The following is a 24,279-nucleotide window of genomic DNA, read 5'->3' as shown; positions in this document are numbered from 1 at the left end:
GCTGAAATCCAGTAATGTTCCTAACGATGACCCTCCACATGCAATAATTTTTTAATTAAAACATGCATGTACTTATTGAATACTACTGGGAACACATATGCCTAAAAGATAAGCACGTAGTTAAATTTTTGCTGAATCGAGAAATTATGTAACAAGTTTATTTTTATCAGATGTATAACAAGAAGATAATGTAAGAGATATTCTTGAATTTGAAAGCTACACATGTGACTTTACTGACAGCCTGGCTTCCCTGACTTAAAAATTTCCAGATGTCACAGTTTATTAATGGAAAAATTACAAAGATAGACATATCCTTTATTTGATTAAAAGGAATGAATTAGGGGATAGAATAATACCTCCAAAAATTCTGTGACACAACACACTGCGCTAGAATAAGAGATTCATTTTTCTTTTAGCTATTAAATTGCATTGCTCATACATTGGCTTGTCTGATAGAGGCAATATTTTGTAATGGCTAGAGAAATGGGAGAGAAATTGCAACAGAATAGAAATGAGTTGTATTTCCTGATTATTCTCATCTCTCTATATAATTTTCAATAAGTGCAAACACTGTACCTTGATTTACTCACTAAGAAAACAAAAAATACTGGAATAAAATTTTGGCATTACTGTATACCAGAATGTGAGTGTCTGACAACAGATCATGTTGTGAAATCGAACATTTAGTAACCATTAATACAGCACATGGATGTTTCAAATCCTAGCCCTAATTATAATTTCTTTTTAGTTGCACAATGCCACCAACAGAGCACAATAGAGCACTGTTTTGTGTAGAGCACGTGCTTGCTAGTATGTTTAAATGGGGACCTGATATCTGTTTTGGACATACTTCCCCAAGGAAATGAAGCTTAGTTGTGCAGGAAATTTGTTTATAGTGGTGTTCTCCAAATCTTAAAGACAGGAGTTTCCAGTAAATTCCAGCATAAATACTCAGGCAGAGGATGAAGCCCTCAATGAGAGAAAGAATTATTCACTTATGTAATGCCACTTGCAGTATTACTTCACAGAATTAAAGGCAAATTCAGGGTAGAAGGGAGCTCTGCAGGTGATCTAAGTTCAGCTCCCCACTCTAAGCAGTGCCTTCCAGTTCAGTACAACATACAGTCAATTTTTGAGCGTCACTGTGAACACAGATTCCAGAACCTCTCTGTAAAGTTGTTCCAGTCTTTGATGATTCTGGTATTTAATTTTTTTTTTAAAAAGACAGAGAAAAAAAATATGAATTAGAATTTCCTATGTTGAAACTTATATCCACTGCCTCTCATCCCACCTCCATTTTTGCTACAATTTCCACCAGGTACTGTTCCAAGCTTTCTTCATGTGATCTCCTGACCAGTATAACTATACTAAAATATAGAAAGAGTGAAAAATGTAGTACTCCTTTCCATTCTATTCTGCTGTTGAAAAGTATAGGAAAAAAAGTGTTGTTTTTTTTGTTTGTTTGTTTGTTTTCTGTGCTTTGCCTTAAAAAAAAAAAAAAAAAAAAAAAAGATTCTGAAAACCCCTGTAACTTTCATCAAATAGTTTTCCCAAGAGCAACAAAGTCTCAGTTTGTAAGTACCTATGCATTAAAAGATTTTTCAGCAGCAAGCAACTCCTAGACAGACTAAGGCACAAAGATGAATGACTGGAGACTGAAGCTAAGCAAAGTCTGACTGAAAATACTTTGAGTGAGTGCAATTAATCAATGCAACACCTCACTTAGGGGTATGCTGGATTCTCTGCAGAACATTTTAAATGAAAATTGAATGTCTTTTACAACAATATGGTCTAGCATAGCGATAAATTACTAGGCTGTAGAAAGATGTACACTAGATACAAAAATTTGACCTGTGTTTTAATTGGATGTCATACTAAATGTCAGAGTTGCTTTTTTCTGGCCCAAAGATTTTAGACTGTCCAAATAAATTATTTTCAACTTCTGCAAAACAGCAGTTCCAGTAAAATCTCATAACATCCAGAGTAAGATTGTGAAGAAGTTCAGTTGAGATAAGCTCTGCGTGAATAGCTATACCCATATTATCTCATTTTCCATCACTACAAATATTAGAGGTTCTGGCTGCAAGATGACTCTCTGAGCTTCTATAGATCCTGGAGCAAAAAAACAAAATCAGAGAAGCCCAATAGCTGCTCTGCAGTAGTATTTACCAGGCACGGATGACAGCAGAAGACAGCATCTTCTCATTAGTTTGCTGCTCCTGCTATGGAAGGGAACAAGGATCCACAGTGTGCCTGCAGCTCCAGCAGGCTGTGTGAAAATCAGTTAGCAGTTCAGAAAAACAGTTGATTTCCTTAGTAAAAGAGTTGGTGCTGAGTCCACCACATCATATAGATTAGCTCCAAACTGGTCCTGTGGGTGAAAGATAATTCCTAGTTTAAAAGGGGCTGTGTTCCTGTAAAATACATTCATTCTGACTCTTCTTTGAGAAAACGAGGTCATACATCTCAACACCTCACTATGGTTTTGTTCTAGTCATGGAAAGTGGGGACAGTGGGAGGATTTATTTCAAAACCACACTCCAGACCTGAACTATCATGTAGCTATTGCTCTCAAATCCTGGACAGCTGGGCCCAGATGTAGTTGAAAGGCACAAGAACAATCTTCTTCAGATTTTCCTTGATCTCCACATCTCTGTACTTGCAGTAGCATCTGTTATGTTTCTGTGATGTCATGGAGCACAGAGGCAAAAAAAATTTTCACAGTACAAAAGCTATGAAGTTACTTACTATAAGGAAAGTCTTTAACACATAATTTGAGTAAATGTTCAAACATTTCAAAAGGTGATTTCAGTTTTAATTTAAAATTAAAACAAAACAAAACAAACAAACAACAACAAAAAAAAAAAACAACCAAAAAAACAATAGGATATAATTCCTTCCTCTCTCTTAAACTAACATGATTTGGAACACTATTTCTTCCCTGCCTCCCCCCAGAAGACAAACTCACAAGAATAAGTTTTCCAGTTGAAAATTAAATATATTCCATTACTTCAAAAGGCCAAATATTGTCTTTACTGGAAGAAATTTGCCTGTCTCTAGACTGTCCTCCAAAATAAGGACAGAATGATTCATTTTTTGTTGCAGATTTCTATCCAAAGCAAAGCCCATCAAATTACTAAAAGATCTGAGCAAGGAACTTAGTTGATCATGCTTATTCCTTTTATTCTTTTTTTGCAATTACTTTATCCAGTGTACTGTTAATGTCCGCTAGAACTTCATTTTATACAATTTCCAGATGAATAATTTCCTTCTAATACCTTCTCCTCAATTTAAGACAATAAGTAGCTTTCTCTTATCTAGGAAGGTTTTCCGATTTATTTTTTTTTAATCACAAAAAAAAAAAAAAAAAAAAAAAAAAAAAATTTGCATTTTCCATGCTTTTCATACAACAGTTGATAAAACTTCTATTGTACAGAACATAGCTGTGTTCAGTTGACTAGCAGATAAGGTTGGACCAAATAGTTTTAAGGATCTGTTGTGACACAATATGTATGACATGACATGCCATATAACTGCCCTTAATTGCATCTTCTTTAGAAAACCAAAGGTAGACTTGAAAGAAAGCTTCACTTAGTTGTTCTAATTATTGAATATCTCTGCTACTGAAATGTGTATCCTACTTATAACCTTATCTTGTCTTGTTTCCACTTTGAATAATTCAGTCTTTACTTTCTCCCCTGAAGTCTGAAGCTGATATCAAATGTTTTATAGGCTTCAGGAGACAAAAAGTCACCATCATGTGGTGAGGCCACATTTAGACTACTATCTCCAGTTCTGGTCTCCTCCATTCAAAGAAGGTAGGGATCTCCTAGAATGAGTACAGCAGAGCACCACAAGAATAATAAAGGGCCTCGAGCTTCTCCTGTATGAAGAAAGGCTGAGTAATCTGGATCTGTTCAGTCTGGGGAAAAGACTGAGAGGGGATCTGATAAATATGTATAAATATCTAAGTGGAAGAGGGAGGCAAATGTACGAGACTAGGTTCTTGTCAATGGTGTCTATGGTGTCATGGTCTAAAACTTGAACATAAGAAGTTCCAAACTAATATGCAGAAGAACTTATTTATGATAAGGGTGATGGAGCACTGGAGCAGGTTGCCCAGAGAGGTAGTGAAATCTCCTTCTATGGAGATATTCAAGAATTGGCCTACCTGTGGGACCTGTTGTAGGGTACCTGCTTTAGCAGAGGTTTGAACTCAATGATCACATGAGGTCCCTTCCAACTCCTGTGATTCTGTGACATAACAATTGGCATCTTTCCTTACAAGGAATTTGTTTTACTGCATTTTAGCTATTTGCATAGATCTTCTCTTCTGAAATTATGGGCAGCGGCACTGGATACAGAACTACTTCAAAATTCACCTACTCTTCCAGGAATTTGTTTTTTTTTTTTTTTTTTGGAAGTGGGTTAGTTTTTTTTTTGTTTTTTTTTTTGTTTGTTTGTTTGTTTTTTGTTGTTGTTGTTTGGTATTTTTTTTGTTTGTTTTTTTTTTGTTTTGTTTTTTTTTTGGGGGGGGGGGGAAGTGCAGCATTCAACTGAGATGACAGGCTAATTATCTACCAAGATTGTAGACACTTCAGAGATGTTGCTACCCAGAAAAGTATTTTCCAAGAGAGATAAGTACAATATCCATTAAGACATGCTGTTCTCAGAGTATTCAGGATCACTCTCTGCTAATGTTTTTAATTTTCTTACTTCTGCAAGACAAGTGCCTTATGAGTGATTACTTAGAATCTAACAAAAAAATTATTATTTTTTCCTTGAACAGAAATGATTTTATCAAAGCAAGACCGGTTTCATTTTCTTTCAAGAGGTCAGTGAAATTCTATTTTTGAGTACTCCCTCCTGACTTTTGCCCATTTGATCTTTCTTAGAGGCTGCAACTGTAGAATTCAAAACTCCAGTCAAGCCAACCTTTCTAACAAGATTCAATAACAAGGTTGAATTTATGATTATAGACAAGCAATCATATTTCATCTCATGTAAAACTCAAGTATAACAAGAGAAAAAAGTCTTAACTAATTGTGCAAAATATCATGATTGTGCATTAAACTGGTACACGTTCTCTATTCCTTACGTCCCTTCATAATTACAGAGCATTCAGCTTCTCATCATCACACTCAACCTTTCTTCCCCAGAGTTTCTATTGGTGTGCTACACATAGAAAGTAGACAGTTTTATTATTTTTGCACATTTCTATTTTCACTTCTTTAGCTTTTGGGCTTGACAAGATTTTTTTAAACGACTTTCTAAATGTTACTGCCTAACCTTTTTTGGTTTATTTTATTGTTACAGCAGTTTGATAATGAACTAACAGGTCTGAGAACTCTGCTTTAGAACTATAGCTTTAATACTTTAGTAACCGCTAGTTTCCCTCATGCCAAGAGATGCTGAAAGGTCCAGTTACCTGAATATAAATGCTATTGTAGTTTCTAGAAAATTGCTTATTATCAGCTTGGAAGCAGTATGTTTTCAGCACTATGCACAGTCTCAGGAAAGCAATTTTTCATTGTTTGAGAATAATTTTAAGGGTACATAAGCATATGTCACATGCTACACACATTTTAATATTAATGTCTACCTGTCAGAAGATTTCTGAAATCCATTTACCCTGACAACTTCTCATTCTCTTGTCAGTAAACTCAGCAAGAAGTTGTACTCTCTACATTCAGCCTCAGAGGGACACATTTGGATCCAAAAATGATCATACAGAACTGAGGCAAACAGCTACTTTCTATATGACCCAGAAATAGATAAAATAAACAATTCTAAATGCTTATTTTAATTTCACACTTATTTCTAGTGTGTCATTATTTTGAATTAATTATTAAGAAGTAAAGCACTCTCATTTCCACAGTTCAAGGAAGTGACTTTACTATTAAGACTTTGCTTTCTTGAAAGTTATTTCAAGAAAGTCACACTATTTGATAAAGCAAATTCTCAGCTACAAAACACTACTTTTCAACACAGTCATCACCATTAGGTATGCATTTGCACCAGAGATGAACAAGAGCCTGCATGCTGTGCCCATATGTGTCTGCACCAGTGGAGGTGACCCACTGGCACTGTCACCACTGCTGAAGTGCATTCATTGTGCACCATTGCATCAGGCTGCCTTCTGCTGCCACCTGTGTTGCACAAAAAGGAAGTGTAATGTAATATTGGTGGGAAGGATAAACCTCTGCTACCATACCACCAACATCCACCTCTCACATTGTGGGACAACATAATAAAACAGGAGCTGTTACTTTTGAAGCAGCCCTTGCATTAGAGAAAATTAGATTAACTGCTACATTAAACCTGTATATAAAGACTGCACTATCCCTAGTTTAGATATTACTCTCTTCTCTCAGTAGTTACAAAAGTCATTACCTTCTCCACAGGAAAAATATATATATATATATATATATATATATATATATATATATATATATAAGCTGCAGCACTATGATGAAATAAATCAGTTATTTGGTAGTGAAGAAAAAGGAAACAGAACACCTTGGAAAGACTCTATCATTTAGAAATAATTTGAATCTAAAATTAAAAGTCTAACTTGCCAATAGTGCCAATGCCTTCAGAATTTTAATGTGTGAAAGATAAAACCATCTCTACAGTTTTCAATGTAACAAGAACTGCCATAGTTCAGCAGTTTCAGAATCACAATGTCACAGAACAACAGGAAGCTCAGGAGATCATATAGTAAGTACATCCTCTTGCTCAAAGGAGGGTCAAATCAATGTTATTTTCATTATTAAATCTTTGTTGTTCAGAAATACTTATTTGCTCTTGGAGTCACATTCAATCCAGCTCAAAAGTTGTAGCTCGCTGTTTCATTGTTATTGATCTTTAAGCCTGAAGAAGGATTTGGAAAGGAAACAGTAACAATAAATGCATACTGAATTATATAGGATTAAAATAAAATCAGCTCATCATTTTTAGTTGATGGGTAAATCTGTAGTTATTTCAGCCAATCAGTGTAATTCCACTGCTATTACTTCAGCTTTCTTAGCATACAGAAGGAAAACCAAAATTACTACTGTGGGTTACATTCAGAGAGTCACAGTACATCTGAGACAGGAAGACACTTCACAGATTGTCATCAAGCATAACCTCACAGCTCAAAGCAGAATCAATATGAGCAGGTTGCTTAAGGCCAGTAATATTTGTGCATACTTAGAAGAATGGAGTTAGATTTCTCTAGTTTGGTCACTATTATTGTGAAATGGAATTTTTTGCATTCCAGTTAGGGCCCATGGCTTCCAATTCTGCCACTGGCACCATCCTCTTCTTTTCTTGCCCTCAGCAGGTATTGATAACATTGATGTGATCCCTTTGATTCTTCTCCAGGCTAAGAAGTCCTAGTTTTCTCAGCTTCTCCTTATATGAGGCATGCCCTATTTCCTCTATTGTCTTTCTGGCCTTCCACAAGACTCACAGCAATATGTCCCTGTTTTTCTTCTACCAGGCAGTCTAGAACTGGACACAGTTCTAGACTGAATCACTAGCTCTAGACTAGAATCTAGTCTAGAATCACAGTTCTAGACTAGAATCACTTTCACAGAGGCTGGGGGGAACTCATCTGTGCACTGTGAACATAGTTCCCATTTATTATGGCTCCAGATATTTGAATATTTCTATCTAAAACACTATATAAACATAAGGTATGTAGTTTGTAACCTCCAACCAGAATCTGAAGGCATTTATCCCTGAAGGAAGTATGTTTTCAAACTTTTAAGCCATGAATTGTTAATAATCAACATCCTCCTTCAAGAGAATGAATATATAAACTAAAAAATAACCCCACAAAATAATAAATATTGCCAAACATCAATATTTTAATTTTGCTCAATTTTATCTAATTATGGCTATTTTTATAAACAGTCCAATATTCTCTTCTGATCTGCATGTTGTGTCATACTTTTATAGTGTCAAACTTTATATGCTTCACAATCAAAGAAAATAGAGATACTGTCATAAAAAAAATCTGGGGTCTCATAAGTGTTTGGTTATACATACTCAAATCAGAGTGCAGGATCTAGAAATTAGCATCCCAAGGTAAGTATCTTCAAAATATTTTCTCTGAACTTGCTTAAAGAAAGCTTAGAAAACATTACAATCATTTTTAATGTATGAAATATTAGATCTTGTATTTCTAGACTGCATGGAATTCTAATATCTAGAAGATTTTTGGTACATGTAGAGATTTCCTTATGATGTCATGACTCCTTCTGTTGCATCTCTTATTAAATCAGTGAACAGTGTGATCATAAAATTTAAAATTAAGGTAGTAAAGAATCACAATATTTATTTTGATAAATATTTTTCTGAAGTTCTGATGATTCTATGTAATTAATCCCTAAATTTTATAATACTCTTCTGCTTCAAATATTTTTCAAAAGGTTTCCCTTGCTAAATAAAAACATTCTCCAGTCACTTGTTCCATTGAGGCAGATAATTGACTGCCTTCTCCTGAACCAACTCAAAAGAACACACAATCTTCTACATGGGCATAAGTTCAGACAACTCAAATCTTTCATCTTATGCTGAATAAAACATAAAGCTGACAAGATCAGTCACATACATATCTTCAGGAGATACACTTTATCCCACCATATATTGCCTAAAATCACTAAAGCATGCCCTAAAGCATAATAAATAAAGCAGGCATTTTCTGGCTGTCCTTAATATGTGTTTATATTGTAGAAGGAAACTTGAAGGAGCACAGGGAGTTAAAACACAGTGCTAAATGAAATTAGGTATCCCAGTACCTAAAAATTGAATATAGCAAAATGCAACTTGTAGAAGCTAGGCCCCAGAAGTGTGCCCTTAGCTTCTTTATATCATCAACTGAAAAGGAGGTGGTGCAAAGCGCTTAAAAAATGTGTTCTATGCAGGCCATTCCAAATGTAATCCTCCTATTTATTTCCTTGGAAACACTATTTGATAAAGCGAATTCTCAGCTACAAAACACTATTTTTCAACAAAGTCATAGCCATTTTATATGGATATTCACCAGTAACAATCAAGACCTCTACATTTAGTGGTGTGGCAGCTGTGTGTGGCCATCTGGAACACAGCTTGACTTTCACGTTGTTGTCACCACTGCCACCACTTCTGCATGCTCACACCCACTACTTGTTCTCCAGAAGCATTCAGCAAGTGTTGATGCATGTCAGTGGGTGCCATTTTCTTCACGTGGAGGAATTCAATGTCATATCTTTGCTCCATCCACTTTTCCATGTCAGATGCCATTCTGTCAGTCTGCCCCTCTGCTGCTATCAGTCACAAGGCAACAAAATGTAGCAGGATGTTGGTGGGAAGGTTCAACCTCTGCTGCTATACCACCATCTGCTTGTGATGTTGTAGGTCAGCACAATAAAATATGATTATTTGCTTTCAGAGCAGCTCTTGTATGTGTTTAGCCATATGCTAAACTGAGCATATCTGTACCTCACTGCAAAGCAATGCTTCTAAAAGCTTTGTGTGACCAGAAAAAACAGAGCTTTTAAAGCACAGCGACTTTACAGTCAACCTTATGGCACCCAGGTGAGATTTTGACTTCTATAGGAGTAACTGTAAAACATCAGTTTTCTGTGCTATGACTGCATTATTCCAGTAGCCCTAAGTACCAGCACCTCCTTAACATTTCATCTACTGCAAATGTCTTGAAGACAGTGTCTTTTAATAGCAGAAGATGACCTTATTCAGTAATAGCAATCTACATTACCTCAAGCGGGTCTCGGTAGCAGTCACAAAAGCAAGTTCATACGTACCCAGCAAAAGGAGCCAACTAAGACAAAATTGAACTAACTTGTCTATTTTGGCATTTGTAAAAGCAGGCAAAAACTCCATGAAGAGGACTTTTTTTTTTTTTTCCAATCAGTGTTCTGATCTTCAGTGTGCAATCCTGGCTTAAATCCTCTGTAGAAGCATAAAACTTACACTGTACTGAGCCTATAAAGCTGTTAAAACATCTTTGAAGAGATTTCTCCAGATGGCTATTAGATTGCAGAGCAGGAAGAAAAAAGGGATTTGGCTAATAACTTTTCATTTTGTTCATTACAGCCACTTCCACAACAGCCAATTGTGATTGTAAAATTAGAACTGGTATTTTATGTATGGCGATTAAGTAGAACAAGCAGTTGCAGCATGATGAAAGAAAGACATGGTTTCCGAAATACCTGGCAAGTACTCATACTCTGAAAGCAATGTTGTTTTTTTTTTCCAGAATAATGGAATATGGACTCAGTAGCACTTTAGCTCACTGTACAAGATACAGGGAGTTAAGTGCCTTAGGATGGGCCTCAAGAATAGCTGGCATGCTAGGGATAGAGGTGGTTAAAGCCAGAGCAATGAGCCATTCCAAGAGGAATGCATCTGAAATCCACCCTCCACAGCGCTTAGGCAACAGGCTTTGTAACTTCATTCTCTTAGGGACCTTAGTGAGTTCTCAAAATGTCTGCAATTCACTGTACTTCACCCTTCTCAAGTAAACCTGGAATATGGTTATGCTTATTTTTCCATTCTAATACTGATCGAAGAACCCAAAGAGAAGTGGAAATTCATCCCTTCTCTTTGCTGACACAGTCACATATAGCATAGCTTTGTCAATAAACACCAAATAAGAAGCCAACAAAATGCCATTTTCAATCCCCAGACATTATTTCCACCAGGCTAAGAGCTTAGGTAGGACACTTAAGGATAGTACTCCATACTTTTTATATTCTTGGCAAGGCAGAAGTTCCTCCACAGAAGTCCAACAGCAAAGGAAGTGAAAAAACAATAATCATGATGACAATTCAGAGAAGTGACATCTGTTTGGATCTCACTTCAAATTTTTGAATAATGACTGTAGAAATTATGGTCTGAAATACTGGCTCGAGCAATATTAGCTGGGATCATATTCCTTCTGACAGAGCCAAGCAAGCTGTGGAGGTCACTTCCACTCTTCAGAAATGTGCGAACTCTGATAACAAGTTTATGAGATGAATGCTGGAACTGTGCCTCAAGACTTGTGTATATATTGGAGGTTTGCAAAACTAATTTTGTATGTGGCACATCTGATGCTCTGTGGAATTTCTGTGATCCACATTTCATTTTTCACCTAGGGAGCTGAGACGATAATGGGTGGGTGAAGTTTTCCTTCTGGGAACACCTCAGAAATTTGGACTTTTAGGCAACAAATTTGGGCAGGATTTATACAGTCCCTTGGACATGCAGCTAAGACTTTCAGAATAACACTGTCAGTTCAAATATCCTCAGTCAACATGAATCATCAGATTTACCACAGAATAGTTTTTCCCCTTTATAGCTACAGTAACGACTATTATAGTATTATGTATGAACTCATTTGTGGTTGGAAATGCAAGGTGTCTTTGCAAGGCAAAATATATATTTTAACACCATCTGCAAAGCAATAGACATTTGAGCAAAAATACTTAAAGTTTTCTTTTCTGGTTCACATAACCAGTTGAGCCACTGAACTCACTATGAAATTATGCCCTGATGGTTCATCTGCAGGAGCAAGCGTGAACTTTTAGATACAAAAGCAAATGATTGCAAATGCTTATTGCTCAAAGGAACAGACTGCAAGCCATGACTAATTGGCAACTTGATGCTTTTTAGTCCTCCTAGCAGTGCCTGTAGTAAGGGGAAACTAAAAAGAATAAGGCTGAATGCAAGAACAAACCACAGAATATTTGTGTAAAGATTGTTAGGGAGCTTGTCTAATGTCCTAATTATTCGAACAATAATTCAAAAAGCATCAAAAAACAAACAACCTTCCTTTAAGAAGAATGTAAGTAGGAGAACCATAAATCACTTATGGTCTAACTAACCATCAGAGAGGTGAATAGGAGACATGTCAAAGTAGCAAAAGCATATTTGTAATGAGGGAAGACTTATGCCATAATTGAAGGTATGTCCCACGCAACCTTGAGTACAACCTCTGCATAAAAATGAATGTGATAATTGCAGTTGTAAAAAGAAGAGTAGCTTGAGGTCTTAATCAGTAAAGGTGGATGTGTCAGGAAGGGAAAGTCAGGACCTCATGGTTGCACCTTTCTGTCTTTTGCTCTAAAAATAGGAAAAAAAGTTTCTGCATTTTCTCTTTTCTTCCCAAGATACAAACATCAAAGACATGAGTTTATCACATTGTCAGCAAGACTTCAAAAAGCAGGGACAAAATCACATTGGTCAGAAGAGTTTTTACATTGTCAACCCAAATAACTCTTCATTGATGTCAATGTTATCAGCATTAATCATTACCAGATTTGGAGACTTGCAGCATTACTGAATTTTAATAGCTAAGATGCAGCTGTTTTAAAAGACTGCATGAAAGTTACTGGTTAAAAAATCATCTTAAAATTTGCTTGTAGACAAATTTCTTCCAAAGTACAAGTCAGTAGAATATAGAATCACAGAATGGCCATGGTTGGAAAAGATCTCAAGGATCATGAATCTCCAACACCCCTGACATATGCAGGGCCACCAACCTCCCCATTTAATAGTAGGCCAGGCTGCCCAGGGCCCCATCCAATCTGGCCTTGAACACCTCCAGAGATGGGGCATTCACAACATCTCTGGGCAGCCTGTTCCAGCACCTCACCACTCTCTCTGTAAAGAACTTCTGATCATGTAAAGTGCTCTGATCATGTGAGAATTCGGAACTCCAGCATCAATATCCACAAATAAACATACAGGCCTGTATACAAGAGCAAGCTATTGGATCCATTCTTCTCTTTCTGATTTGCAAATCAGATTTTTTTTCTTCTCATAAACAAGTAGAATAACGGAGGGGGAAGGTGAAGAACCAAAACAACTGGAAAGCAAAAATCACAGGAAAAAAAAATATTTCCAAAGCAGCTGCATATGAAGCACTGAGAAAGGCAATACAGCCACATTTCTGAGAGTTAATTCTGATACAGTGCAAGAAAAGCAACTACATTTATCTGAAACATAACACTGCCCAATCAGCAGTAGACTGAGCCATCAAAAGGAATTAAGACAGTTTTAAATAATTCTAAATACATATGCATGTACACATACACACACAGCTGTGAGAATTAGCACCAATCTTAGTCTTCTTACCTTTCTTCATTTGCTTTTCACTTTGCTAACAAGAGCTAAATATAATACTGATAATCACTACTGCTTGCTCAGTCACTGATTTGCTCAGTTGGATTTAGAGCCTTCAAATCAGAATCAATAAAAAACTGCTTACCTAAACAAGTCTTGGGATTGATTGTTTAAATTAAACAATAGATGTTTAGGAAAATAATTTACTTAGCATGATTATACCTTTATAGCAAATATATAAGAAAATATTATGAATGGTGCAAACCTGTCCCACTTTGCCAGAACTAACCTTTTCCCTGAAACTACAGATATTCTTAAAGAGAATAACGGATCCATTTTAGGAGTTTGTTTACAAATGCAAAACCCCAGCATCCAGATTTGGTTTCTAATAGCAGACTGTTTCAAATTGAGACTGTCACAGCTCTTTTACAAGCTCTTTTTTTTCTAAATGGTTACGACAAAGAACATTCTTGCTCTGTTCTAACGAACAAATTAAATCTTTCTTTATGTCAACATGGCAAAGTTTGATAACGAGCACAGCTCCCAAGCACTTCTTCATGTGATAATTTAGACCGCTCGATTGGAGATCTTTCACTCCCCAGCCATATATTTTCTTGCTTCATCATTTGAATTTCGAAGGATTTGAACAAATTCAGAAGCTGTGCCATTAATCTTCTTACTTTCGGGAAGCAAGCTGACATAATGAATCTACCCCTTGATACATACTGTGCCCTCACAGCAGCTTAATTATAAGTAGCCAGAGAACTTCCCCAGCCTAGGGTTGAATCATAAAGTAAACAAAGCTCTTAGTGGTTATAATGTCAATCCTCCTTTAGCTTATTAATCAGCCCGTGGTATGCTGTACATCAAATAACACATAGTCTAAAGGACCTGAGCAAAATACAGGAAGATGAGAATGAGAAGTCGCTGAAGAAATGCTTTTCTTTGTCTTTGAGAATTAAAAATGGAACATAACAATTTACAGAACTCAGAAATCTCAGGCTACTCATTTTGTAACAATGAATAACACCTAGGCAACACAAGAAATCAAAATAAATCTGGATTTGGAACTCCAGTTAAGAATTACAACACAGATAGTAAGGAGGAGCTTTTCAAAGACAGTTAAAGATATAATGTCTTCAGGGAAGAAAAAAACAGAACACTTCGAATCAGTTAAAGTTTCTACAGTTACAAGTTTTGAATTTGAAAAGAATATAAAAAATGCTTTATTAAAAGTCCATGCTGAAGAGCTGTGTAATATATTCCTATTATCAGTGTAACCCTGGGACCAAACCTTCCTATTCCAACTTTGGATTACTTCAGCGCCAAATTTATATGCTGAGATTGGGGGGGGGGGGGAGGGAGGGGGAGGGGCTTTTAAGATGGCATGATCATATCTATTTTTCCTAATTACAAGATTCCAGTTTTGGTATCTGTGATAAGTATAGATAAAGGAAATAAATGCACTTCAAAATCACAATAATTTCAGTTAAAACATAAGTATTCCTTGTTTTATAGGCCTCATTTATTGCTAGTTGGGTTAAAATTTAGCTGATGCTGGGCAAAAGCAAACAGCAGGATGTAAAATGTCTCAGGAAGTGCTGTAAAGGTATAGAACACTGAGGATACCAAGAATTAAAACTGGTGCCATACTCATCGTAATGCAGGTGAATAATACACCAGGAGCACTACACTGCACTTGTGAACTCAAGCCCTTCAAACAGTTTCTATTATAAGAGGATTTGTACTTTAGATGTTACTTTTCCATAAACATATGAGCAATTTATTATTTCTTCAGTGGAACATAATTAAGCTTTTCCTGTTTCTAAGAGCCAATAAATATTTCAATTTCAAAATTATATGAAGCCACTCTTCAGTGGAATTTCTTGGTTTGTGACTTTGTTCTTCAATCTATACCCAGGAATCGCTGTTGCTGTGTTTGTATGATTTATGCTACCTCTCAAAATAAGTAATTAAATAACTGCTGCCATGCAACAGCATTCAGGAGAAAGTAGGTTAATTTGCCACGTGACAAAGATTTCCTTGTCTTAGAATAGTAACAAGAAGAAAAAAAAAAAGAAGTAAAAGAGAATGAAATGAAAATACATATTTAAGACTGTGGGCATAACAGTACGAAGTAAATGTTATCACACAAGTTCTGACTTGACATGGCAAAAGCACTGAAAGCAATCCCTGGGTTTTCCCGGGTCGCTACTAAGAAACAAGCCAACAAGCTCACAACAACTCACCCAAAGCTACCTTCCAGAAACAAAGCAGTCACTAAGCATAGTGCATATGAAAATTACCATACAATTTACAAAAATTCTAGGTTTGGTGAAAATTATCAGAAGGGCCATATGTCATAGGGGATCTGCGGTGACAGAAGCCGGAAACTAAGTTTCTGGAATATTTGAAATGTTGCAATAATACAATTCTTGAATTAAATTAATATTGATGGTCAAGAAGCTACTAAAAAGTGTCCCAGTTAAGGTCAGTAATACAGTTTATAGGTAAGATAAGTTATTATTATAACTTGCAAAGCAGAAGAATCATATACAGATGAGCAACCAATTAGGATTCAATCTCCCTAGCTTTCAGATAAGAAATATACAAACAAGATTTGGATAAAGTCAGGCAGAAAAATGCAAAGATGAGTTAAAATTTGAAGTTGCCACTGCCCAGAAACTATAATAATCCTCCCACTCAACAATGAGAGACTAAGCCAGGTTTGTAGGTCACAATGTAATAAAAGCAATAGGATTAAAGAATCAAAAGGTGACAGGGTTGACTGAACTGAGAACAGAGTCAAAGATTATCATTAATAGGATGCTGGTATCACCCAGGTACATGCCAACAAATCATATGTTATTTCCCAGAGGAATCTCATGTCAACAAGAGACATGAGAATCAGCTATGAACTAGAAGAAAATTTAGCAGAAATACTATCCAGTGTGTTAGAACATACAGGAACAGATATTGGACAAAAAATTTTAAAAGCATCATAAAAATAAAATAGATCTGAACAATGAATCAGCGTATATCACTAAAGTAAGGGTGCCAAAACATGAACTCGTTTTCCCAAGAAGCAAATCTTAGGTCTGTCCATTGTATTACAGCAGGAAGAAGTGGGGGAAGAGATGTAACCAAAGCCAAGTATCTACTACCAGAACCACCTCCAGAAAAAGCAGCAGCAAGCAGAAATAAACCAAGATTGAGGAGACATGAAAGAAAACAATTTTGTTGAAACTGGAAGAAACTGCTGCAGTAGCTGTAAGGGATAATACTGAAACATTCCTGTAATTGAACAAGATGCTACCAGGTGGGTCCATGGTAGCTGTGGAAGTTGAAGGAGAAAAGATTTCAACTGTAACTGGAAACAAAGAACACTAAACAGAAGACTAATGATGAGACAAGACTTTGATAAAACTTAAGCGGGTAAAAAAAAATCCACACATTGTAATCATATATTATTATAGAGCATATTGCATATTGTTAACATATTACCTCATCATTTAATTGAGCAACATTAAAACATAAGATTTTATGTTTGGAAAAAACATCAATTTTTTTTTGTTGAGTTGGGGGCATTTGTTCATTTTTAGTGTTCTTTTTTCTTCTTCTTCAAGAGGCTGTATAGATTCAATAAAGAGTAAAGGGAGGAGAGGGAATACCTGATGTGCTCAGAATCAAGTGTTTTCCCAAACCCAGAGAATACTTAGTGGTACAGAGACACCCATGCCTTTCCAGTGCCATCACTGGAGACCCTGGGACCAGAGCTGCTCCACAGGAGCAACTGTGAGCCCAGACACTGGCAGAACATCAGCCCACATTAGTCTCATGCTGCTTCCTCTGATTTTTCAGAAATTTTTGTTTAGCTCTATCATGAAAGACACCATAGAAAATAACTCCGAAAGTGTTTGAATAGGAAGTGGTAAATATTCCCCAGCTGCTAGCAGCTGGCAGTAAGGATTTTGTAGCAAACCTGCAATGCAGATGAAGCATTTCCAGACCCATGGAGAAACATAAGAAATGTTTTGCTGCTGCAGTTCTAGGCACAGGTTGTCAAAGGGTTAGGCATATCAGCTGCTGTCTAGTAACCATCAAAGACTTACAGAATCTACTGATATTAACATGGAAATCTGGGAAGATGGCAAATGATATTACAATCACACATTTGTATAACCTGAAAAACTTAACTTCATTACACTGCAGTTATTTTATTAAAATATCTGCTGTGCAGTACGTGAATAAAAGAACCGTCCACAACTTTTTGTTGAATTGACATTTAAGACAGCCTATTTTTTTCCTCATGTTTTCTATTTTTCCCCAATTGAAAACTGAACACAGGACAAAGAAATAAAGTGAACAAAATAAAATAGCAATATGAGATGTATGTATTTTATGTTATTTAGAAATAACGCATGGTTCAGGCTTCACCAAATAAGCTAAATGTGAATGCCTTAAACCAAGAATCATTTTAGAAGAAAGGAAAAGGTAAGTGAACTGATTTTGTTGTTCCAGAAACAGATTTTCAGCAAATATAAGTAGCTAACATCTTTTTTATCCAGACTTTGGTACAGGAAAATATGCTAGTCTTCTAGATTGAAAGTGCAGTATACGACTATCGCCAAATTTAAATCTTACATAGCTATCTTCTAACATTATTTCAGTTCTAACATGGTTTCAGTCAAAACAGATTTAAAAAATACATATTAATGCTCCATAATTAAATTATTTGCAGTTTTTAAACTTCCTCTCTGTTCCTTAGGTCATCACGCATTCAGTTCACATTACTGATCCAACGCTAAACAAAAGGGAATTAACTGATATGGAAAAACATCTAAGAACAAAAATAATAGAAAATATATTTTCCCCTTCAGAACATGCAGATCAGAGTTAGACCAAACATGCAGATTCACTGTTTGATAGCTCTGACCTCACACTCTAGAACTTTCTTGAAATATTTTAGTTTACATTTTATGTAATGAACTGATTTTGCTGACTTCAGATCAAAGGTAAACCAGAGCGCATACTGCCACTTGCTGCTTTATCCAGCAGTAGAAATACAAGACAAACAAGATGAAAAAGAACAGCTAATCATATTTAAATTAAGTCTATACTGGATGGCAGCCAATCTCAAACAAAGAAAGCCAGCTTAAGCCACTTCCTCTTGCTGTAAATGACTTTCGTACATTTAAGTAGAAGACAAAAAGAAGATGAAGGAAAGTCCTAGCAGATCTGATGGTGCATCTGGTACAGAGGATGCATATCTTTTACCATACTTCAGCCTGGAAAATTTCCAAAACTTTCAATTTAAACTTTGTGGATCAAATTTCTGTAATTAACAAAAATCTAATGCTGTTATCGCCATCGGAGTACAACTGAAGCACTAAAAATAAGGGTCAGTGATTTTACCACAAAGAGAGAACTTTCACCACAAAGTTGATTGTACTGCTCTTTGCTCATCTCTACAGATGCACTGCAACATTGATTTCTCTAAGTTAAATGATAGATATCAAGTGGGATCAAGTGCACCTTCAGCAAGTATGCAGACAAAACTAAGCTGAATGGCATAGCTGACACAATAGATTTGAAGGGATACACTCCAGATGGAACTGGACAGACATGAGAAGTGAGCCCATAAGAACAAAATGAGGTTCAGTAAGGCCAAGCGCCAAGCATTGTATGTGTGTCAGACCAATCCCCAAGATAAGTGTGCAGACTGAGAAAAGAAATCATTGAGAACAGCCTTGCAGAGAAGGACTTAGAGGCCCTGATGCACAAAAAAAAGAAAGTGGACACAGACTGCAGATTGCACTTGCAACCCAGGAAGCCAACTTCACCCTGGGCTGCTTCAAAAGAGAGATGGCCAGCAGGATGAGGGTGCTGACTATTCCCCTCAGCTCTCACAAGGCTCCATCTAGAATACTGTATCCAGGCCTGGGGCCCCCAGTACAAGCAGAATGCAAAGGAGGTCTAGAGGAGGGTCATGAAGATTATCAGAGGGCTGGAGTACCTCTCATATGAAGAGAGGCATCTGGGCATACTTAGCCTAAGTAAGAGAAAGGTCCAGAAAGATCCCATTGTGGCCTTCCTGTACTTGAAGGAAGCTCGTAATTAGGAGGGACGCTGATTTTTACATGGGTAGACAGTGATAAGAAAAGGATGGGATTATTCAAAACTAGAAGAGGGAAGATTTGGATTAGATATTAAGAGGAAATTTTTTTTACTCAGGATAGCAAGGTGCTGGAACATGTTGGCCAGAGAAGCTGTGGATGCCTCATCCCTGAAGGCATTCAAGGCCAGGCCGTACAGGATCCTAAGTAACATGATCTAGTTGGTAGCAACCCTACCCATGGCAGAGGGTTGGAACTACATGATCTTTAAAGATCCTTTCAACCTCAGCAATTCCGATACACAACTAACTTTCTAAGCCTAAATCTGTTCTACCATGCTTACGTGCGCACGCATGCTACCCACAGAGACACAGTCTAATTAGGAGGCATGATCCCACTGATCTAACTCCCCATGCATTTTCTGCCCCAGCAGCAATTGCACAGCTTCAGGAAGGCCACATCAATAACAGCAAAGTTCCTGCTGGCAGCTTGTATCAAGAGGAGATTTGCAGAACTAAAAGGTCTCTCTACTTCCAAACGCAGAAAATTCTTTCTCAGATGAGGAGAAACTTCTTACGAAACTATCTGAAGGTCAGTCCTGCTGCGTTCTCTTCTTGTTCAGGAGCTCCCATGCATTTCTATGATGAAGAGAGCGAAACATCTGTGCACACAGCTAAATCACAAAAGCGGGACTAGAATGTCATCAGGTTTGCACCTTTCATAATAAGATCTCAAGAGGTATTTTCCCTAGCATGCTTTGTGTGTTGAAAGTACAACAGCAGCAAAGAAAGTCTACAAAATCTCTAAATCTCAGGAGATTGGATAAGAAAGGAAGGAGAAAATAAACACAAACTGTGGGTTGAGAAGCCAAAAGCTCTAGTGTTGTGGTGCATTGGGTCATATTCCAATGGGAGACAGGCCTGTTCAAATGGGACTGCCTGTGTCTCATAGATAGAAGGAGCTAATCTTCTTATCCAAAGACTACTTTAAAGGCCCTTTTCATTGCTCAGGCTAATAATACATGGAAATTGTGCAGTGAAGGCAAAAGTAGCAAAAACTTATCGTGCTGGAACAAGTGTACCAAGGAATGTGAAAAAAGCTTGGTTTTTTTCTTCCTCCCCCCCTCCCAATGTTTATGAAGCCATGCCATATCAGAGTTCCAAGTAACTCGCCTGAGGATTTAGAAAGTGAGATGAAATCTGACTCAATGGTCAGTGTAGAAGCTTCCAGGCTGACTTGTGTTATGAAGATGTTAAAAACACTGGTAATAGCCTGTATTAACATGCAGTCTGATGAGAATCAGGGACAGCTAGTAAAGTGCATCTTACACTTCTACACACACACACACACACACACACACAACCCAAATCCTGCTTCATAGCCTAGTGCATTTTATTTCACTGCATTTTCTTTCCACTTCTTTTTAAACTGCCTTCTCAGTGTTATCAATCACATCGCCATAATAGCAGCTGGGCAAAAAGAAATGCAGGTCATAGCTGGCTAGAAGTTATCTCCATGCTCATGTCATAGCCTCTCTTTCATTCAATTGAATCTCTCTCCCTAACAGCTCAGTTAGGCAGAAATATATAGAGGCTAATAATCTTTGGGAAACTTTTTATTAAAACCTGGTTGCAATTGGGCAGCAGTCAGAAATTAGAAGTGACAGTGAAATCAACAGCAGTCTTGTTTCAGTAGGAAACCTAGGATTAGAAGCAGAGATTTTCTTTAATACCAGTAGTCTTTCTGGTAATTCAGACATAGGATCATGAATGCTTACAGATCTACAGGATAATGAAACAAATCTCAGAATAGGCTCTGTAATACTCCACAACATTCAGTTAGAGAAATTAAAGGAGTTTTTCTAATGAACGAACCTCCCATATATTAATATGGGAGATTTATTTGCCAGAAGTCAAGCACATAAAGCAAGCTATACATTGCAATTAGAGTATCTACAGTTTTCTTTAAAAGCATTCCAACATGAAACACTGAATCCGAACCATGGTTTGTTCCGTGAATGCCATTATGATTCAATCACTGAGCCTGTAGCAGTTACTTGTCTGGAAGCCAGCAGTTACAAATAGAGTACATTAACTGTGTGGAAGGAGGATACCTGAAGGAAGCAGTGAGAGTTATACTTTGTATCTGGAAGAGGCTTACTTCCTGACCTGAGAGAAATAATAGAAGTAGACGACAAATAAAAGTAAATATCACAATAGAGGAAAAAAGTCCTCAAAATGGAGGGGGTTCCACACATCCGGAGAGATGACCCACTTTTTTTTTTTTTTTTTTTTTTACACAGGTCAAAATCCTCATCCTGGATAAAAGTGACAACGGGCAATGAAAAATAGGTGAAGCAATCAATACAAACTGGACTCTTTTGGTAGAACAAGAAATTTATATGGAAACATGAACAGTAGATAGCCTGAAATGGAAGAGAGCTTGAATTGTGAACTATCTTCTTTTTGTACAACCTGGACACTATCAGGAGTGTAATCTTCAGCATGTAAAATAAAAATATGTAATTGCTCATTTTCATTTTACTGCAGATACAGTTAATGATTCCTTTTCTCATTGCTTAATGGTTTCAAGTACGCAGTGAAAGGGAATGTGGATAAGACGAATACCAAAGAATTTGATATTGAAGTATTGCCCCTTCAACAAAACAAATGCATCACTTACGCTGCCACGCCTTTATGACCCATTGCCACACAGAGTTCTATTAACTCTTTATAATCGGAATACCAAATGCTCAGATTAATTACACACTGCAGATCAGAGCTGTACAAACAGTCTCCAGCCTGCATTCAGAACATCATTCAGCAGAGCCCTGTTTACAGGAACACAGGGATAGCTCATGAAGAAGCTTTTAACTTTCCAGGTTTGAGAAGCTAGGGAAATGTGTGGCTGCACCTCTCTTTCTAAGAACATGTGTACAGAAACAGCTTGCAGGCTGCATCACCTTGCATACCTCAAAGTCATTAAGGATGTTTGCTGTCTAAAACAACTTGCACTTTTCACAGATACAAAGAGCTTCATTAAAAAATCATTGCTTTTGTTACAGTAAGAGATAACTGAATCAGCCAGCAGTTGAAGATAGCCAATTGAGAACAAAATCTCCTGTTCTGTTGCTGATCATAAGTAAATAAAAATTTGTCAAGGAAAACTATCTTCTGTTTAAATACAGTGTGGGGGAAAAAAAAAAAAAGAAAAAAATAAAGCACCTTAAGGCTGAGATCAAAGCTCTCATGATCTCTCATTTCACACTGATGCAGGCCAGTGAACTCAATATTATCATTGAAGTAGAAGTCAGAAAGATGTTGTCTTTACCAATAGTATTCAGTAAGGAGAGTAGAGACCAAAGCTATCTTGCAGAAATTTCTCCCTTTCCTTCCCATCATCACTATTATAACATTGAGTAGCAAATCCAACTTAACTTCCAGCACATTTGTATTTTTGTCTTTTACTTGTTATTTAGGATTTTATTTTATTTTTTTTTACTGGAGAGAGTAGGGAAGAAGTAGAAACAAAAAAAATCCCCCACAAGGAAGAAAAGCAGTCATACAGAAACTTGGAATTCATGGCTAAAAGGCTTCCAGAAAAGTTTTCCAGGCATTCAGTCTGGTATCACAATTGTTAACAAAAATAATTTTTCAGGTGTTGTGTTCTTACTCTTTTCTTCCCCTTTCTTCCCAGTACTCTCAGTACCATCCTGCATCTCTCTTGCAAGAAAGACTCACTTTCCCCAATCACAGGACAACTATGTATATCAAGTCAAATGTTGCTGCCAGGGTTAAGAGCTCAATTTTCACAAAGACATTCACAACAGAACTATGGAGTTGTACATACAAATGCAAATTCTCTAATTCACAGTGCTGTCACCTTAGTCCATATACACTTTTTCTAGACTGTAGTATAAGATGATATCAGAATGGTCACAAATTCACTAAGGTGATTTTGCTGTGATTCCTTGAGGTAATGTTTCAAGTAGTAATGATGGGAGAAGAGTCTTGAGTCTTATTAAAGGCTGATCATATTTCTGTTTTCAAGAACTACGAATTCCTATTTAATGTTTTTGCAAGTTACAACTTTAATCAAAAATGTTCACACTGGAGGATCCTACAGAGTGGAAGGATTTGAACTCTGTTTACTCACTACCTTATACACACTATTTCTGCTGATTTGTATGCACAAGTACTGCTGTTCCTGTATGACACATCACTTCCACAAACTGCACCTAGACTTGTTCCATTGCAGCTGCACCATCCACTGAGCCTCACCACACTCCCCAGCCGTGCTCCCATTTGCGGTCTTTTGTCATTCAGTCAATCAGTATATAAAAGTCTGCCACAAAATGGAATTATGCCATGTGAGGATTGATCCAGTGCCTGCAGGACACTAAGCCCAAGAAGCAGAGAATCCCTTGATATACTGATACCATTAATAACATTTAGAACTTAGTCACAGCTGTAGTTGTTAAATAGAGAGAAATAGATACTGTCTGCTAGCAAAAATTTATATCATAATACATATATTGACATTCATACATTTAAAAGCAATAGAAGCTTCCTAATTGCCTTTATTTACTGACTGAACAACTGCATTAAACATTTGATTTTCAGACCCTAGCAGGCAGAACTTGAGTAAAAATGGAAAAGATTTAGCAAAATGAAATCTGATTTCTCAAAACATCCTACATCATCTGGAAGTTCCATGTGACAAATTTGCAAATAACAGAGCTCCAGCTTTCATTATGGCCCATAGACTAAGCCACTTCTAAGAGAGAATGGCAAATGGTAGTTCCAGGCTTTCTCTTCCTTTCCCTTTCCCCAGAGATACACTATTATTTTATTTCCACAGTAGAACTGCTATGCTATGCTTTCAAGAAAAAAAAAATCCTAAAACAAAGAAAAAAAATCTGATATGACAAGCACTGCAAACACAGTTAACAAGCTACTTTAATTATCCTCCTAAGATTTTCTCATTTGTACTCTGATCGTCATCTTCACAAGCTTAATTATGCTTCATTTGTTCATTCTACACTCATCTTAGTGAGTATTCCAGG

General features: G+C 36.8%; 1 protein-coding gene across 1 annotated transcript in view; it reads right to left on the bottom strand.

Annotated features, from left to right (window-relative positions):
* The window catches only part of GABBR2 (gamma-aminobutyric acid type B receptor subunit 2), a 441,895-nt gene that overhangs the window by 315,251 nt on the left and 102,365 nt on the right, over positions 1 to 24,279 (bottom strand). The gene's annotated exons all lie outside the window — the stretch shown is intronic.

The sequence above is a fragment of the Tympanuchus pallidicinctus genome, unplaced genomic scaffold (genome assembly GCF_026119805.1).
Source record: "Tympanuchus pallidicinctus isolate F22 unplaced genomic scaffold, pur_lepc_1.0 scaffold5, whole genome shotgun sequence".
NCBI classification, from domain to species: Eukaryota; Metazoa; Chordata; class Aves; order Galliformes; family Phasianidae; genus Tympanuchus; species Tympanuchus pallidicinctus.
The sequence above is the reverse complement of the archived record's forward strand: the minus strand, read 5'-3'. Positions and strand labels throughout refer to the sequence as shown.